We start from the raw sequence: 18,490 nt of genomic DNA, 5'->3' as shown, positions 1-18,490 counted from the left end.
GCCTCAATTATTTACAAGATATATTAATGACTTAGAAGAGGAAAGTGAATATACTATCGCCAAATTTGCAGGTGAAGGTGAGAAAGCAAGTGGTGAGGATGACACAAGGAATCTACAGAGGGATGTAGACAGGTTAAGTGAGTGGTCAAAAAAGTGGCAGATGGAATTTAATGTGGGAAATGTGAGGTTATGCACTTTGGCAGGAAGAATAGAAGAGTTGAATATTATTTAAATGGAGAAAAACTACAGAAGGTTGCAGCGCAGAGGGATTTGGGGGTCCTTGTGCATGAATCCCAAAAAAGCTAACATACAAATTCAACAGGTAATAGGGAAGGCAAATGGAGTGTCAGCCTTTATTTCAAAGGGAATGGAGTATAAAAATAGGGAAGTCTTGCTAAAACTATACAAGGCACTAATTAGACCACACCTAGAATGCTGTGAACAGTTTTGGTCCCCTTATCTAAGGATATACTAGCATTGGAGGCAGTCCAGAGAAGTTTCATTAGGTTGATTCTGGGTATGGAGGGATTTTCTTATGAGGAGAGGTTGAGTACGTTGGGCCTGTACTCATTGGAGTTTAGAAGAATGAGAGGCGACATTATCGAAACATATAAGATTCTTAGGGGGCTTGACAGGGTAGATGCTGGGAGATTGTTTCCCCTTGTTGGAGAGTCTAGGGCCAGAGGGAATAATCTCAGAGTAAGGGGTCACCCATTTAAAACAGGGATGAGAAGGATTTCTTCTCTCAGAGGGTAGTCAATCTGTGGCATTCTTTACCGCAGAGGGCTGTAAAAGGGTCATTAAGTATATTCAAGGCTGAGATAGACAGATTTTTAATCAGTAAGGGAATCAAGGGATATGGGGAAAAGGCAGGAAAGTGGAGTTGAGGATTATCAGATCAGCCATGATCTCATTGAATGGCAGAGCAGACTCGATGGACCGAGTGGTCTACTTCTGCTCCTACATCGCTCTGATAACCATGCCGATTGCCCATTGAAGAGCTGGCTCAGGGATTATGTCAAGGCACACTAGCTAAACCTTCAGGTCCAGAGTGGCATCCTCCCATTTAATAATCTGGCATCTGGGGCCTAGACACACATCTCTGATCTCGCAAAGGCGCTGTTATCTAGCAGACATTTCAGGAGTCACAAAGTGCTAGCTAGGTCCACAGCTCTGCATCATAAAAGTGGAGAATGGGAACTAGGGGTGATGTCTAGCTGTACACACGGTCACAATGTCACGTTACAGGCTGCATTGAGCGCCTAAGATCCCTGATAATAAATTGAAATGTAACCCACACTCAAGCCTGACAGACATTACATGGAGGCCATTTAAAGATGCACCGAGTTAGATTGAGTCCAAAGCGGGTCGCCATTAAAACCTATAAGATCCACATAGACCAGTCTTCTGTGCAGCAGCATCAGGAGAATAAACAAAACTGTAAAATCTATACTCTGAGGCCACATGATATGACCCTCTGACCCAAGTCTAAGACATGCATTGCCCAACCACCATGTCAATAGATCAAGAAGCTTTGCTCATGTCATTGTTGCAGATAGAAAGGCGACTCATTGTACTGAGACTGTACAAGTACCATAGGCCTGAGACACACAATGGGAGATAAGTGAGGGGGGATGGGGGGGGGGGGGGGGGGCACCTGTTACACTTGTATGACCTCAGAGCATTACATCAAATAGAATGAGAATTTCAGATGAGCTAAATATATTTACAGATGTGCAAAGTATGTACAGTGAGTGAGCACTCAAGCCACCTTTATGTTCTCAATATTTAATTTTTCTTACCCTACTGCTATGTCCAGATGCTTCCCTAACATCTGCAGCAGAGGTGGAGGCAGCCAGCTGACTGCTATGCCCTGATGCCTGAGATGATCTTGATGGGCATCCCCTTGAGGACTGAGACCTCGAGGGCCCCAGCCTGTTTGGGTCTCCTGCTGTGGGCAGGTGCATCTTCCTCCACTTGAGCAGCTCGTGTTGCTGGGTTCAAAGGCAGAGGGGACTTGGAGTGGCTGGTCAGCCCAGGAGACTCCTGGGTGGCTTGGCCAGGGATGTCTGGCTGAGTCTCCTCCTCCTCGTGGGTGCCTAACGACCCCTCCCTGACTCCTTGAGGAGAAGGGGCTCCTGGAGGGGAGATCGAGGTGCCCCGCCCCACTCTCGCATAATCACTGATGGATCCCACTCATGGCTATGGTGAGGGTGCGCAGGTCCGAGTACATAACCAGCACAAACAGCTGGACCTAAGTCTCCGTGGCTGTCACCACCATTTCAATGGTGACCTCGATGCACTGGCATGCGATAGAACATGGACAGACTCCTCCATCCTCCATTCTAAGCTGGTGATGGCCTCTGACAACCCTGCTTGCTGTGCCCCTGCCTGCCTTTGGAGCTCCAACAACTCTCTGAGGGCTACTTCCAGAGGCTCATCATCGGGCTCGGATTCAGCAAGAACCTAGCCTCCAGCGGTCCTCTGAGTGTCGGCTACCTTGGCTGTCACTGCCTCTCCCTGCTGTGGGTGCAATCTGTGCTGTGTTCACCAGATGGTGACCCCGAGCTTGCTCTAAAACTAGGTCCCACTGAGGTGGGTCTCTTTGTGCTGGTGGAGGGTGCAGGTGAATGCAGTGACATATCTACACCTAGCGGGTCCTCAGGATCCTCATCCAAGGTGGCCTGGGGGCTGGAGCTGATTGTCTGGCTAGCAGTTTGGCTCCTCCTTTTCTTGCTGGTGGCTGTAATAGAGAGGAGGTAATTGTTGATTGGCTGGATAATTACCTACATTAAAGAGCACTCAGTTTCAGCAGATGGGCGAAGTCTAGAGCCTCACTGGCTTGTCTGGGGACACCTGCAGCACAGGAATGGTCCCAGTCCTCACCAGCCAGCTCTGCTGCCTGTTCCCCAAAGGAGATGAGAGGCCTGAGCTCCGGCAATCCCCCTCCAGTCTGGGATCTCTCTCTCTATTGTTGTGGATGATCTTTTCCTGCATAAAGACAGATGAAAAGATTGTGAGCAGAACGGATGCCAAAGCATATGATAAGCATGCATGCCTTTTGTGTGTGCGGAGTGGACCTATGTAAGGGCTGAAGATGCGACTTGTGCAGGATGTGACAAGAGATGGTGATGTAAAAGTGTGTGTTTTCTTATTGAGGGGGAAGGGGACTCTTTCTTGCTGCTGCTGTGGAGGATGCACTGAGGTGAGTCTTTTCTTTAATTAGTTATAAATAAACAGTCCCCTCTGCACCCCACTCCCAGTTACAACAACCCTCTATTTCAATATAAAAATTAAAGGAAGAGTAAAGGAAGAGAATTGGGATCTCGGCACTGCCATTGACGGATCCAGAGGAGAGGGGGGCCAAGGTGCCAGAGGATCTAGTACAGGTAAAGCGGCTCTGGCTGTGTCTCTGAGAGAGAGGAGATGCCAGAGGAAGGAAGAGACAGAGAGAGGAAGAGAGAGAGGTCAAGGAAGGAGGGGGCTGATTGGGGGGGAAAAGGAGGCCTCTCAGGGTGAGACAGAGAGGGGGAGAGGGGGTGGGGGTGTTGTGGGCAGGAGGCAACATTGTTCATTTTTACACTTACAGCTTATTTTTATTTATGTGTATGATTTCCCAACTCTTTTCTAAAAATATCTTTACATTTCCTTCTAAAACCCTCCTCCTGGGCCTAGCTTTTAAGTTTACAAACTATTGCTGGACCAACAATAACCACACAAAAAAGGAAAAAGTTAAATCCTTTCCAGTGGCTTTCTTCCTCTTTTCTATTTGTCCTATTTTGTGAGTAAAAGTTTAAAGTAAAGAGATCGAGCATAGAGGGAGAAAAAATATCATGGGGGAAATCCAGTTTTTATTTCCTTTAAGATTTTTCTTTAAATGTTTCCGCTATAAAAATGTCTGTAAACAATTTTTTTCTGCCTGTGTGTGTTTTCTAAAGAAAAAGTTGTAAATCCAGTCAATCCAAAAGAGCCCAACCTTCCAGACCTTGAGTTTGCTTTAATATCAGCCACTGGCGGAGGTTAACAGGGTGGGGTGGACATGGTGTCAGGGTTGAATGTTGCATTCCTGGCTGCCTGCCCAGGACTGAGTCTCTTTTTTCCTTAATATCCTTTAAACGGAGGCTTTACCTTCAAGGATCCCCCAAAAATCAAAAACTACGCCTTGAGAAAATCTCAAAATGAGGCCTAAAAAAGATTTTGACCCTTGATACAAGGATTTAGGCATCCTAATTAACAAATTTTCCCTTTGTCCATTCATATGCACATTTTGGTTGCAGCTTCAGACCCAAGTCCATCACATCCATTTTCACTACATTATATTCCTCCCTCTTCTTACTCCTCTCTCTACTCCTCCCAGACCCTTCTCTCTTGTTGCTATGCTTCCTTTCATTTCTTCCCATTGGATGCTCTAGCTTCCCAAATTTCTACCCCAACCCTTCAACAGTTCTCAAACTTCCTTCTTTCCTGCCGCCATCCTAGGCTTAATTGCCTCTTAACTTCCCTCTGTGTCCCTCTTGGCAATCTCCAAAGCAATTATTGCTGCCTCCTCACAAACAGCCCCAACTGCCCCATTCTACTCTGCTGCCAGCCTTCCTGGCCAGTACACTGGTTGGGGGCTGAGCTTGCCAATCTCCTCCCTGTCCATTTCACCCTTCCCCAGTGCTGATTCTGTGGACTCTGCCAATGGTCCATCTATCACATCACCCTCCAGAATGTCCATTCGCTTGTGACAAAAGCCCTTGCCATCCATGAGCTTATTGTGGATGATTGCATTGACAACATGGTCTTGATGAAAACCTGGCTGAGGGATGATGACACCTACTGCCTAACTCAAGCCTCCCCTCCTGGTTTTACCTTTCACCACTTGCCTCATGGTGGTGTTGCTCTTATAACCAAATTTCATCTTGGTCTGGCCCCTTATTCCTCTAACATTTCTCCTCCTTTGAGCATCTCACCTTGTTCCATGCCTCTCATTTAAAATCCTGGCTCTTTGCACCTGCCCAAGTACTATGCCAATTTTCTCAATGAGCTATCTTCACTGTTTTCCTTCCTCAGCCTCTGCATCAACAAACTTCTCATCCTCTGTGATTTCAACCTCTATCTCCCTAATCTCTGCTTGCCCTATAACCCTCCAAGGTATCCGCGCTCCTCTACTTCCAGTCATTTGAAGATCACTGATTTTAATCACTCCACCATTGGTGGCTGTACCTTCAGACGTCTAGACCCTAAGTTATGGAAATTCATCCTGAATGAAATGCCCCAGCATGTGGAGCTGAGACCACTATTGTTTTTCAATGACTTAAACAAACTAGCTCAGAACACATGTACTCCACGAATGGAGCTGGAGTAGCTTAGAATCAAGTGGAAGGAGACTAAGGACTCTTAATAAAACACTACGCTAAACAATCCATGCAGAGCAGCAATCAATAAAGCCAATGCCTTATTGAAATACATTGCTAAACTGTTGAATATAGGTCAGAGGAAGTCATAATCAAACTATATAGTGCTCTGATTAGACAACAGCTTGAGTACTATCTCCTGCCTGTTCACCAAGACATGAGAGACAAACACTGGAGGTGATGCAAAAGAGCCAACAAACTGATGCCAAGTTTGAGATACAAGGAGACTACAGAGTTAAGCTTTTCATGCTGCAAACAAGGGTAAGCACCTCAAAAATGATCTTATGTAAAATAAGAAATATAAAGGAAAGAGTAAATCTAGATTGTTACTTTAGGTGAAATTTTAGGATTGGTACAAGAGGTATTAGGGACCATTCACATTTAAAAAGCGATACAAAAACATTGTTTTACCCAATAGAATTACATTGCAAGATTTCACTTTTTTAAAAAATAAAACAAATTTTATTGCATATAAAAGATTTAAACAAAACAAACTTAACAATATTAAGTATATGTTATGCACTCAGGTTTGCTTCCTGCTTCCCCCCAAGAGTTCCCTTATAAGATATATCAATTACAGTTATTTACTTCTGTAGAGACCACCCATATGTATGCCACTGTCCTCTGGAGAATTTTTCTCAGCTCCAGCTAGTCTCAAGAGTAAATTTTTCATTTACCCTCTCTTGACTGTAGAGCCTCAGTCCTTGTTCTGGTTACTTTTAGAATATTTCCAAGTTAATCTACTACTAACTTTCTTTTGCAATAAGACACTGAGGCCTATTGTAGATTCTCCCACTAGCTTCAAACTAGACAATCTTCCAGTTTATGTTTCTCACAGGTTTCAAACTGAGATTAAGCTTCACTCACCTTCCACGCAGTCAATAATGAAGTTAGTGTTTTACTCTGCTTACAGTGCAGGTCTGTTTAACTGTTTATTTTCAGCTAACTTCTCTCAGTGAGCTGCAAACTATACAAGGCCCAACTGCAACTACAAACCTGTCCCAGCAAACACTCAGATAAATTGAAACCAGAGAGCCTCCGTAAGCTCCAACTATCTCCACGATGACGTAGCCTGCTCTAGGCTATCCTCAAACTGACTGCCAAGTCAATTATCCTTAATTTACAATTTCTCCAGCTAAGTACCCCACTTGTTCTTTTATAGCTCCATCTCTTCTATTCAAACTCTATTATAATGAACAATCATGAGTAACCTTTTGAACTACCATTTTTTAGATGTCCTGACAATTCCTAAAGCCCAACATTTTAATTACCTTACCATTACAACAACAGAACTAAACATTACCTTTAAAATATTAGCATGGACCATAAACTAGACATTTGCAACAGAGAACATAGTTTCAAACCAATAAAAAACAACTTTAAGACTGAAAAGGAGAAGCTATTTTTCACCCAGACAGTATTCAATTCTTGGGAAAAACTTCCAGATAGATTGCTGGAGGTAAAGCCCTAGATGCATTTAAGAAAACAATAAGATACAACAATGGGATGGGGAGGGGTGGGGGGGAAGACTCAGCAGGGGGCTTCTGGTGAATTAACTAATATGAACTAAATGATCTTCCTCTTGAGCTTTAGAGTAATTGTTAAGTGATTGTTATTCTTAGAAAGTTCAGTCATAAACTGTCCCTAAGCTATTAAAGCTCAGCCTCTAATTTGTTTGCTTGTTTCCATCTTTTTGTCTTCAAGCAACAATTCAGAGTAGAGCACAACACACAGCAATGGGCCTCCAGTACCTCCTAACCGTCAACACCCCTTTGTCCTTTTGTCTATGACATCTTTGGTAATCTCTTCTTTGCCTCCACCTATCACTGGCCCGCTATCCAGCTCTACCTGTCCCACCCCCCTCTACCAGCTTATATTTCACCTCATTTCTCTATTTCCTTAGTTCTGACGAAGAGTCTTACGGACTCGAAATGTCGACTGTATTCCTCTCCGCAGATGCTGTAAGGCCTGCTGAGTTTTTCTAGGTATTTTTGTTTTTGTTTCAGATTTCCAGCATCCGCAGTATTTTGCTTTTATCCTCCTCAGTGTCTAATCTTTATGTGTAAACCACACAGTGAACGTTGGACAAGGCGCTCCAAAGGTGTACATAGAAAATGGTGTTTGTAGGAAGTATCTCTATATTTGTATTTTAGTTAGGAGCTTGCACAGAATATGGAATCCACATTTTCCCCAGTAAAGAATAAAGAACCAATAAAATCCATAGGAACATAGGATTTAGGAGCAGGAGCAAGCATTCAGCCCTTCAAGCCTGCTTCACTATTCAATAAGATCATGGCTGGTCTGATTGTGGTCTCAACTCTACTTTCCTGTCTACCCCCAAGAAGATTTGAAGTTTGAAATAAAATGCAGAATTTTGGTAGTCAATAAGATTGTTTAGTCAATTTAAAAATAGTGGGTAGTGTCTCTGCCTCTGAACCAAAAGCTCCTGTTTTAAGTCCTACTTCAGGGCTTGATGGCCAAGGGAGGGGCATTCACAACATGGCCAAACAGGTTGCGTATCAACTTGTAAATCCTTCCAACACACACCAACAAACCAGGTGGTAAGAGTCGGAGAAATTCCTGGTCAGCAATGTGATGGAAAGCAATTAGACCATCTTCCATCACTATCCATAGCTCCAGGCTACAACATGCACCTGGTACTCCAATTGGCAGTGGGGGGGGGGGGGGGGGTTGCTGGTTGGCTCAACAGCTGGTGTGGATCAGATTGGTGTCAACAGCACAAGACTCAATCCCTATTCTACCTGGGGTGGATGTGGACCTGCCTCATTGCCCTCCTCCGTGGTCGAGGCTGTGGGTCAGACCTGCCTTCAGGCAGAAAACTGAAAAAGTCTGAAAACAAGTCAATTGTAAGAAAGCACCAATCTAAGTACAGTGAAATATTGCAACATGCTCAATTAATACACAGAAATAAATGCTTGCATAAAATAGGTTTAGTTTTTAACCTAAACATTTTAAGAATATGGCTGCACTATAGGATAAAGATATCTTAAGCTAAACCCACGTATTTCCTTTTCTCCTGAAGGTAGACACTTGCAAGCATATGCTTCTACACGTGCTGGCATCCCTCCTACAAGTAGCATTCTTCACTTATGAGTTAAGTGTCAAACAATTCGACCAAGAGAATCACAGTCAAATCTGATCCTATCGCGATCCGACCACATACAGATTTTTCAGCAGAAGTCAGATAAAGCAGGAACTCCCAAACCCAGGGGAACTGAGTCTGATTGCAAACACCCACCAAATGAAATTCATTTTAATATAAAAGTAAAAAATGTTCATATCATTATGTTCATCCACATCTGAAACACAGGGTGGATTCGGAACATGAAGTGAGTAATCTTTCACCACCGCAACTTGCTCAAAACTGGAAATGCAACAGCAGCAACAATCGGTGCCAAGCAGCCAATGGTCATCGGAGTCTTGATTTCAGGCTAGGGAAACAAGGAACTATAAATAGAAACCTGCACGTTACATTTAGAGATTAGATGCACATAGTCTGAGGTCTCTCTTTATGCCACGTCTCATGGTAGTTCCATCCTGACACTCCCAAGTTTCTTAAATTCAAGTTACTCAACGCTTAACATAACCAAAAAAAAATTACCCTAAAAAACACACAAAGAAACACCACATGGTCACATCCCACACTCCAGTGCGAGCCTTATGCGGATTGGAAGGAAGTGGGTGGTCGTCACCCAATGGAAGCAGGTCTTGTTAGTGGGGTTCAGTAAAGTTTGATTGGATTGGGCGCGCTCTTTTCGCGCCCTATCTGTGTAGCCGGGCGGAGAACGAAGACAAAAGAGAGAAAGAAAAGAGTGAGAAGCCCGGCGCGGAGCAGGAGTGGGGCGCAGACAGACAGGCGGGGAGCGAAAGTACCAGCTGCTAACCCCACCGCCGCACTGACATCAACCTAACCGGGCAGCAAACTCACCCGATAAAACTCTTCCAAAGTTTCGGCTACAAGTTAGCCCCGCTGTCGGCGCTCGGCGGCAGTGGAGGAGGAGAACAAGGATCAGTTTCCCTCTCCAGGTAAGAAAGAGGCGGCTTGGACTTTCTACTCTTCCCTTTCGGTCTCTACCGGGTGGTTAGGACCTTGACCAGTTCGGGTGTTTGTAAAGAATGGAAGCTCTGAGCTGGCGGTGGGGGGTTTGAATTCAAACGGCCGCCGCTCGCGGGCAGCGTTTGGAATCCGCGCGCTCGCCACGTTTCTTCTCTCTCTCTCTCTCTCTCTCCCTCCCCCCCCCCCCCCCCAAACACCCCCGCCCCGCCCCCCGGACAGTGCAGAATCGGCGCCCTTTCCAGGGACATGTTTCTCCATCAATAATCATGAATAAGGGGACGGGTGAGGACTGATCCGATCAGACTGCCTGTAGATCACCATTTACTTAATCTCACTCAGGGGAAGGGTTCAGTCTTTCCAATCAACTCCCCTTTTATCAGCGGCCAGTTTAGCCAAACGAATTGGTGATAAACTTTTCTATGTATTAGAAATTGGTTTCCCCCTGTAATTTCTGCGGCTCCCAGGTACCCCGGGAGATACTGTTCCTCCTGTGGCAATTGAATTAGGGCATGGTGATTAACTAGGTACCAGAGGCATCATGACAAAGCCCAGAGTCATCAAGTGGGATGCGATAGGTAGGAGGGGGAAAAATGCAAGGCTGCGGGGGAAAGAACAGAACATTGGGACTAATAACTTTTTTTCAGAAAGCAGTCACAGGCATGATGAACTGAATGGCCTCCTTATACAGAAAAGGGAGCTAAAAGCAAAATGGGGTTGACAAACCAGTCAACTTAACGATAGAAGTGATAGAACATCAAGAAACATAAAATATGATAAGGTCAGCATGGATTCTGCTTAATGAGTCTAAGAGGTAACAGAGGGGACAAGGGTAATGCAGTAGATGTCATACTAGGATTTTCAGAAGGGTAAACACTGACTCATGACAAAAGTTTGGGCATGTGGAGCCAGGGAACAAATTGGAATATATAGAAAACAGTCAAGGGTAGTTATTCAGATTGGAGGAACGTAGAAAGTAGTGTTCCACTTGAATCTGTGCTGTTCATAATTTAAATAAATGATAGGGTTTAAACTAAAGGAACTCAATATCAGTTTGCAGATGATATCAACCTAGGGTGTACAGTTAACAGGGCAAGAATGCAACATAATACAAGAAGACAGTAGAAAAGTTGCAAAATGGGCAGATAATTGACAAATAAATTTTAACACAGATAAATATGAGATGATGCATTTTGGTAGGAAAAATCAGGTAGGAAACATCACCTACATCTTAGAAAATAAACTGGGGTAGAAGAAGAAATTAATCTAGGAATGGAGGTGACAAAATCATTAAAAGCAACATCACAGGCCATCAATATGATTAGAAATGATAAAATATCAGGGGCATGAAATTCTGAAGTAATGAAATCACATTAAATTGTATAGGCCTCTGGTCAGGCCTTGCTTAGAGCACTGTGTGCCTGGTGTCTTTTATAAAAAGTACAAAGAAGTACTGGAGAGAGTGCGAAAACAATTTGAGAACGATACCAGAACTGAGTAATTACAGTTACTGGGAAAGATTGAACAAGTTGGAGCTTTTCTTATTTTTTAGGAAAACAAGGCTTATAGAGATGATCTGGGAGATTTCTAAAATTTGGACAGGACAGATGTGGAATATTTCCACCTGTAGAATGCAAAACTGGGGGTCACAGATGAGATGTTAAAGCAAGCCCTGTCTGCTTTCTCTGGTGACGTAATAGATCCATTCATGGCACTATTTTCAAAACAAGAATGGTGTCCAGGCCTTCATTATAACAGCAACTACATAGCAAAATTACTTAATTAATTGTTAAGCACTTGGTGACATTCAGTGATCACTACCCCAGGAAATGGTTGAGGTAAATAGCTTGGATATTTTCAAAAGGAAACTGGACAAGTACACTAGAAATTGGGAATAGAAATATGTACTACAAGGCTGGGGTGATGCAGTTGGAATGAGTGAGGCTACTTATGGTGTATAAACACCAGCATTGGTTAGGCCAAATGGCCTATTTCCATGGATGGTTACTGTTTGTTTTTTGTTCAGGATCAAAAAGCCATGGATATTGAAGTTGAAATGCGTCAGAGTGGAACTTGAAATAGGAAAAGCTTGTGTGGGCATGACTTTACTCAGGCATTGTCCTAAATCATTTAGGTTTGTTTTGTGATTCTTTGAGTTTGGAGAGGTCTCTATAATAGAGGCACAAAGATGGAGGAGCTCCAAAGCAAGCGAACATACTATAAGAGCTGGGGCAGATCCGTGTGAGGTCAGAAAGCACTATTTCACACACAATACTGGCAATCTGGAACAGTACTCCTGTTGGTGCTAGGTTAATGGAAATTTAAGATTGAAATTCATAGATGCTTATTAGATAAGAGTATCAAAGGATACAAATCAATGGTCAGTAAATGGAGTTGGGGTGCAGCTCAACTGTGATTTGATTGAATGGCAGAACTGGCTCAAGGGATTGAGCAGTCTCCACTTCTTCCTAATGTAATTATGCCTTCTTCCCGTGTTCTTATTAATTACCTCAGTGGGATTGGAAAGTAGACCTGAGGAACATGAATGCTTCAAGATTTTTAACAAGTTCTGCGGTTGAGCGCGGGATTTAAACCTATTTGGACTTTGTATAGCAGTCTGAAATATTGTGGTTCCCTTCAGATAGTTTTAAATTAATTACTGACTACTCAAAGTTTAAAGCAAAATGCAAAGTAAAATAACCGGAGGAAGGGAAAAGTGTGAAGGGAATTTAAATATTCATTCGAAGAGTCCCCATTGTATATCAGCCATTGAATCTCAGAGCAGATCCGGAAAGCTGAATGGCCTAAACATGTATCAGAAGATGGTAGTCTTAACATGGGTGGGGTTTTAAGTTTCTATGGAAGGTTAAACCAGCTTGGTAGAATGGCTAAAAGCAAAATACTGCAGATGCTGGAAATCTAGAACAAAACCAAAAATACCTGGAAAAACTCAGCAGGTCTGACAGCACCTGCGGAGAGGAATACAGTTAACGTGTCGAGTCCGAATGACTCTTCATCAGAACTAAGGAAAAATAGAAAAGAGGTGAAATGTAAGCTGATTTAAGCGGGGGTGGGACAGGTAGAGCTGGATAGAGGGCCAGTGATAGGTGGAGATTGCCAAAAAGATGTCATGGACAAAAGGACAAAGAGGTGTTCACGGTGGTGATATTAGCTAAGAAATGTGCTAATGGGGACATTAAAGGTGGAAAGCAGGACGAGCAAGGGACAGATAGCCCTAGTTGGGGTAGGGTGAGGGAGAATCGAAATAGGCTAAAAGGTAGAGATAAAACAATGGATGGAAATATATTTTAAAATAATGGAAGTATGTGGGAAAAGAAAAGAAAAATATATATAAATTATTGGAAAAGGGGTGGGGAAGGAGGAACAGAGTTCATGATCTAAAGTTGTTGAACTCAATATTCAGTCTGGAAGGCTGTGAAGTACCTAGTCGGAAGATGAGGTGCTGTTCCTCCAGTTTGCGTTGAGCTTCACTGGAACGTTGCAGCAGGCCAAGGACGGACATGTGGGCATGAGAGCAGGGTGGTGTGTTGAAATGGCAAGCGACAAGGAGGTCTGGGTCTGAGAATTCTGGACTGAATATTGAGTTCAACAACTTTAGATCATGAATTCTCTCCTCCTTCACCACCCCCTTTCTCCAATGATTTATATATATTTTTCTTTTCCCACATGTTTCCATTATTTTTAAATGTATTTCCATCCATTGTTTTATCTCTACCTTTTAGCCTATTTCGATTCCCCCCACCCCACCCCCAGTAGGGATATCTGTCCCTTGCTCATCCTGCTTTCCACCCTTTATGTCCCCATTAGCACATTTCTTAGCTAATATCACCACCGTCAACACCTCTTTGACCTTTTGTCTATGACATCTTTTGGCAAAGTCCACCTATCACTGGCCCTCTATCCAGCTCTACCCGTCCCACCCCCCCTTAAACCAGCTTACATTTCACCTCTTTTCTATTTTTCCTTAGTTCTGATGAAGAGTCATTCGGACTTGAAACGTTAACTGTATTCCTCTCCGCAGAAGCTGTAAGACCTGCTGAGTTTTTCCAGGTATTTTTGGTTTTGGTAGAATGGCTACCTTATTTGTATCCAACATTATGTATTGATATTCTTGACTTTTCTATTAGTGAAACTGAAGATAATGAGGGTTACTGTAAAGACAATGCTAACATAACTGGTATTCTTGACCTTGTCATCACCACTGAAGATGGAGCTCCCACAAAATGTCACCCTGTTGGTTGCCCTTCTTGGTAATCTGACATTTGGTTACAGCCTCTGAATTTGAGCTCCCATGTTACCCCTTGGCTTATTATGCCTGAGAAAGCTATCCAATTGATCCCACCCCCATCCTCTTTCATTATAGCTCTCCATATCTCACTCTTTCAGCTATTTATCCAATTTAATTTTGAAACTCTATTGATTCTGCTTCACCACGCATAAGAAATAGGAGTAGGGGTAGACCATTGTGGCCCTTTGAGCTTGCTCCACCTTTCAATATGATCATAGCTGATCTCTGGCTTCAGTTCCACTTTCCTGCCTGCTCCCTCCCCATATCCCTTCTATCCTCGAGAGACCAAAAGTCTGTCTGTCTCTCACTCAGTCTTACATATATTCAATGATCACAATACCTTTACAGTGCAGGAGGCCATTCAGCCCATTGAAACTGCACTGGCTCTCTGAAAGAGCATTCTACCTAGTCCCACTCCACTGCCCCTTACCCCTGCAATCTTGCACATTCTCCCTTTTCAGAGAGCAAACCAATTTCCTTTTGAATACCTCGATCGAATCTGCCTCCATCACCCTTTCAGGAAGTTTGTTCCAGACTCCAACCACTTCCTGGGTGAAAAAAATTTTCCTCGCATCTCATTTACCCCTTTTGCCAATTATTTTGCGTCTGTGCCCTCTAGTTCTTGATGTTCTCTGTGGGGGAGCAGCTTCTCACTGTTTACCCTGTCCATACCCCTCAGGATCTTGAATACCTCTATCAAGTCTCCTTTAAGCCACCTTTTCTCCAAGGAAAAGAGTCCCAACCTCTTCAATCTATCCTCACAGGTACAGTTCTTCACCCTGGGAATCATTCTTGTGAATCTACTCTGTACTCTCTCCAATGCCTTCACACCCTTCCTCAAGTATGGGGCCCAGAACTGGACGCAGTACTCCAGATGAGGCCTAACTAGTGTCTTAAATAGTTCAGCATGACCTCCTTACTCTTGTACTCAATAAAGCCTAAGATACTATATGCTTTATTAACTGCTGTCTCAACCATCTTCAATGACCTATGTGCGTATACTCCGAGGTTGCTCTGTTCCTGCACCTCCTTTAGAGGCCCTCCCTTTATTTTATACTGTCTCACCATATCTTTCCTGGCAAAACGAATCACATCACACTTCTCTGCATTTAATTTCATCTGTCACTTGTCTGCCCAATCCGCCAACATGTTTATGTCCTTTTGAAGTTCAAGACTATCCTCATCACAGTTTAGACGACATTTCCAATCTATGTATTATCTGCATATTTTGAAATCATGCCCTGCACGTCGCAATCTAGGTCATTAATATATATAGGAAGAGCAAGGGTCCCAACACTTGGGGAACTCCACTACAAACCTTCCTCCAATCTGAAAAACAACCATTTACCACTGCTCTCTGTTTCCTGTCAATCAGCCAATTTCTTATCCAAGTTTATCCCTTTTATTCCATGACCTAGAATATTGCTCACAAGTCCGTTGTGTAGCACTGTATCAAATGCTTTTTGAAAATCCATAAATGGCACACCAACAGTGTTTCCTTTATCGACCTTCTCTGTTACCTCCTCAAAAAACACCAAGATGGTTAAACATAAATTTCCCTTAATGAACCTAAACTGGCTTTCCTTAATTATCCTGCACTTGTCTAAGTGATTATTGATTTTTATCCCGTACAGTAGTTTCCAGAAGTTTCCCTGCCACTGAGGTCAAACTGACTGGCCTGTAGTTGCCAGCTTTATCCTTGTACCGCTTTTTGAACAAGTGTGTAACACTCGCAATTCTCCAGTCCTCTAGCACCTGCCTCTTCTTTGTCTAAGGAAAACTGGAAGATTATCACTAGTGCCTCTGCAATTTCCACACTCACTTTCCTCCGTACCCTTGGATGCATCTCACCTGGTCCTAGGGATTTATCTATTTTAAGTAAAGATGGCCTTTCAAACATCACCTCCAGCTTCCACATGCAAGTCCCCTTTTTTTTTGGTCCCTAATCGGTCATACTCTTTACCACCCTTTTATTATTTACATGCTTATAGGAGACCCTTTTATGTTTGCTGCCAGCCTCTTTTCATGCTCACTCATTGCTTTTCTTTTTAGTTTCTTCACTTCCCCTCTAGTCCTTCTATATTCAGTCTGATTCTCCATTGTATTTTCTACCTGACATCTGCCACATGCACACTTCTTCCTTTTCATCTTCACCCCTATCTCTCTTGTCATTCAGGGTGGTATGGATTTATTTGTCATACCTTCCACATCAAGGGAATATACCTTGACATTGCCTGCAATACCTTTTCTTTGAAGGTTGCCCATTGTTCAGCCGCTGTCTTTTCTACCAACATTTGATTCCAACTCATTCGACTCAGATGTATTCCCATCCCATCGAAGATGGCTTTCGCCCAATTAATTATTCCTGCTCTGAATTGTTCTGTCCTTTTCCATAATTAACCTAAACATTATGATACAATGATCATTGTTCCCTAGAGGCTCTCCCACTGATATTTGATCCACTTGGGCCAACTCATTCCCCAGAACCAGGTCCAAAAGTGCATGCCCTATCATTGGACTAGAAACATACTGCTGTACAAAATTATCTTGAATACATTCCAGGAACTCTTGCCCCTTTTTGTACTATTCCTATCCGTCTACATTTGTATAATTGAAGTCCCCCATTGTGATTACTCTATAACTCTTGCACTTTGCCATAATTCCTTTGCAAATTTATTTTTCCACATCCCTTCCACTAGTTGGTGGCCTATGTACTACACCAATCAATGTTATTGCACCTTCCCGTTCCTTACCACTTGCCAGAGAGATTCTGTCCTTGATCCTCCTGGAACATCTGCTCTCTCCAGTACTGTAATGTCGCCTTTAACAAATGTTGCCACCTCCACCCCCTTTTTCTTCCTGTCCTATCTTTCCTATACATCCTGTATCCAGGATTATTTAACGCCCAGTCCTACCCTTCTTTGAGCCAGGTCTCTGTTATAGCAATAATATAATTCCATTTTGTCAACCTGTGCCTGCAGTTCTCCAACCTTATTAATCACACTCCGTGCATTCACATACATGCCCGTTAGTCCTGATTTAAGATTTTTTACTTCCTTGCTTATTCTGACCCCATCTAATGACTTGCTGTTGCCTACTCTAATTCTGTCAAACTCTCCAAGCATTCTTTCTACCTTGATGCAACTCTCTGATATATCATCTTTATCAGTTGATACTTCACTATTTCCCACTGCCAGTTTTTCTCCTCTGTACTCCAGTTTACCATCCACCTGCCAATCTAGTACTAGCAAACCTCCCTGCGAGGACATTAGTCCCAGTCCTGTTAACGTGTAACCTGTCCTCCTTGTACAGGTCCCACCTGCACCAGAACCAATCCCAATGCCTCAAAAATCTAAAGCCCCCACCCCCTACTCCGTTTCTTCAGTCACGTGTTGAACTGCTGAAGCTTCTTTATTCTTAAATTCACTAGCACATGGCAAGGGGAGTAATCCTGAGATTACTGCTCTTGAGGTCCTGCTTTTTAATTCCCTTTCTAACTCCTTAAAATCTGTTTTCAGGACCTCATGTGGACCATGACCTCTGGCTGTTCATCCTCTCCCAAAAGAATGTCCTGCAGCTGCTTTATGACATCCTTGACCCTGGCACCAGGGAGGCAACATTCCCACCTGGAGTCATGTCTGTGGTTGCAGAAATGCCTGTCTGCTCCCCGAACTATGGAATCCCCTACTGCTATAGCTCTTCCACTTCCCCTCCTGTGCAGCTCAGCCACCTGTGGTGCCATGGACTTGGCTCTTGCTACGGTCCTCTAAGGAACCATCTCACTTATGAGTATCCAAAATGGAAAAACAGTTAGAGAGTGAGATAGCCTCAGGGGGATTCCTGCATCACCTGCTTGTTCCTCTTAGATACTCTGGTGGTCACCCATTCCATCTCTGTTTGTGTACTTCTTAGCTGCGGTCACCTCTCTGAACGTGTTATCCGCGTAATCCTCAGCCTTGTGGATGCACCACAGTGAATGCAGCTGCTGCTCAAGCTCTGCAACTCGGAGCTCACGTTTCTGCAGCTGGTGACACTTCCTGATTTAGTCTTTGAGGGCACTTTGTGCCTGCGCGACTTCCCACATCCTGCAAGATGCCCATTCCAAATGGCCAAGCTGCATTGACATACCTTTATATGCAAATTTATTTTAATTATATTAATTTAGAATAATTCCTATATACATTACAATTTACTGTGTTTATCTCAGACTCGCCCTTCTTGCACTATTTTAATTTTCTGGTTCTGCAACCCACAACCCTTGGGATTAGACAATTTCAAAGTTTCACACCTCTTGAGTGAAGTATTTTCTCAGCCCTAAATGATCAGCCCCTTATCCTGAGACTGTGGCCTTGTGTTCTAGATTGCCCAGTCAAGAGAAACAATCTCTGTCTACCTTGTCAAAACCCTTCAGAATCTTTTGAACCTTCACTGTGCCACCTCCAATGTAAATATATGCTTCCTTAAATATGGAGACCAAAACGAAGCGCAGTCCTCCTGGTGTGCTCTCATCCTTTCAAGTGGTGCATTCTAGATCACCATAACATAGTATCTGAGGAGCCTTTTGAAACCTATTGCTTGTTCTTGGTCAGTTACAAAAAAGATCAACGCGATGCTCTTCTGCTTCACATTTTTTTTTGTGATAGCTTAGTTATTTGCCACTTATCTATATTATCCCACAATACTTGTTCTTCCTGTGTGATTCTCTGT

At 43.3% G+C, this 18,490-nt stretch overlaps 1 protein-coding gene across 2 annotated transcripts in view; it reads left to right on the top strand.

The window, feature by feature from the left end:
- The first annotated feature begins 9,188 nt into the window (after window positions 1-9,188).
- Window positions 9,189-18,490, top strand: part of ezh2 (enhancer of zeste 2 polycomb repressive complex 2 subunit) — a 113,399-nt gene continuing 104,097 nt past the window's right edge. For both annotated transcript variants that reach the window (XM_078538605.1, XM_078538602.1), the window contains exon 1: window positions 9,189-9,446. The gene's annotated coding sequence lies outside the window, so the exon portion shown is untranslated. The remainder of the gene's footprint in view (window positions 9,447-18,490) is intronic.

This window comes from Cetorhinus maximus, chromosome 3 (assembly GCF_964194155.1).
Source record: "Cetorhinus maximus chromosome 3, sCetMax3.hap1.1, whole genome shotgun sequence".
Lineage (NCBI taxonomy): Eukaryota > Metazoa > Chordata > Chondrichthyes > Lamniformes > Cetorhinidae > Cetorhinus > Cetorhinus maximus.
This window is presented reverse-complemented; position numbering and strand designations above follow the sequence as displayed.